The sequence below is a fragment of the Hyla sarda genome, chromosome 7 (genome assembly GCF_029499605.1).
Source record: "Hyla sarda isolate aHylSar1 chromosome 7, aHylSar1.hap1, whole genome shotgun sequence".
NCBI classification, from domain to species: Eukaryota; Metazoa; Chordata; class Amphibia; order Anura; family Hylidae; genus Hyla; species Hyla sarda.
Genome location: NC_079195.1, coordinates 214,500,208 through 214,501,788, shown reverse-complemented (window position 1 = coordinate 214,501,788; position 1,581 = coordinate 214,500,208). Strand labels below are relative to the sequence as shown.

At 52.0% G+C, this 1,581-nt stretch overlaps 1 non-coding gene across 1 annotated transcript; it reads left to right on the top strand.

Annotated features, from left to right (window-relative positions):
- Window positions 1–583: 583 nt before the first annotated feature.
- On the top strand, window positions 584–771 carry LOC130283579 (U2 spliceosomal RNA). Its single transcript, XR_008846743.1, has one exon. It is a non-coding gene; the product is annotated as a U2 spliceosomal RNA (small nuclear RNA).
- The last annotated feature ends 810 nt before the right edge of the window (window positions 772–1,581 follow it).

The window sequence follows — 1,581 nt, the reverse complement described above, 5'->3', positions numbered from 1 at the left end:
AAAGCAATGCCCATAGCGGGTAACTTGAAGCACCTGAAGCCAAACATGAAGCCAGCTATATAAGGCTGAGGAACCTTTCAGGCCATTCAAGCTCAATGGCTCAGATTTAGACCACAACACCAGGTACAGATGTGCTTCTGGGTACTGTATGGACCTCGAGCTGCTGGTCACCACCTCTGATTTATCCCGCCAGTGACTGGGGATTCAGGTTTTTCGACCCTCCACTACTGGAGCCCTGAGGCAGCTGCCTTATGGTAGCACCGACCCTGGTTACAAAACTGTAACTCCCAGAGTGCCTGGACAGTTGGGCATGCGGGGGGGTCCGACTACTGGCACCCTGTGTCTCTTCGGAAGTGGCGTGTTATGACCCCTGCAGGAAGAGAGAGACGCTTGGCTATCTCCTGGTCTCCCATAGTGATATATGGAGGGGGCGTGTCAGCTGCTGCTTTTGTGCAGGTGTGGTGATGCACCACTCCCAAGGAAAGCTGTATAGGAGATAACTGGGGGTCCCAGCGGTCGGGCCCCCCTCAATCTAAAACTTATCCCCATGATACTTCTTCTTTGACATCACACAGTGTCACACATCGATTCTCGGCCTTTTGGCTAAGATCAAGTGTAGTATCTGTTCTTATCAGTTTTTCATGCCGGTGGGCAGTAACGCCGGTATGGGGCTGGTGGGGATGGGTGCTGCATGGAGGGGACAGGTGTACCAGGGCTTTCCGGGGCTGGTTCTGAGGAATCAGCTCGACGGCTGCCCCAATGTGATCTGCTTCCTCCGGGTCTCGCCATGAGGCTGAGAGGGTCTGGAGCCGAGGTACATTTGTGCCTCGGGGAGCGGTTAACCCGAGGTGCCAAAACTCACTGGGTGTACTGGCTCACTGAGTGAAAGCAGGGGCACGCACCTCTTGATTCCCGGCTTTCTGGCTAGGATCAGAGAAATTTTTATAGATCCGGCTGGGTGTCTGGGCAGTATATCTGCACACATTCACTTATTTATTTCCTTTTTGTCTCACTGTGTCACTTTTTGCGTGTTGTGTGTCCACAGGATTTGTCAGGATGCGGTAGCCCTTTTGGGTGTCCCTCCTGGTGGTCTAGGTGTGTGGCCATTAGGTTCCGCACCTCCCTGCAAACACCCCGGGTACTCCTGCTCTGGCAGGGTACCTACCGTTATCGGCTCTGCGGGAAGATACCTTTGCTAACGCCAAGGGGGATGCCGGGAGCATTTGTGGTCCCTTTGTAGCCTTGGCGAAAAGGGACATTGAACCTGGAACCTCACAGGTACCTTTTGGTCCGGAGGCGAAGGGTAAGGTTTGTTGGGGGGCCTCTCTCCTATCGGAGAAGGGCTTGCGATAGACCGAATCCTCTGTGCACGTTTTTTTTAGTGTAACACGTTGTACTATTTCTTGCACTTTGGGTGATTCGAGAGCACGTTCCACGGCTCTTAGAAAAAAAAAATCACACAGTCTTCCATTTATCTCTATGCTTTTCAGAACAGGGTGCAAAATTAATACAGAAAAGAAGACTTCCAGCAAGTTCCTAAGAGCATTGTCAGGCACAGGCAGGTTTTCTTAAGACTCTAAT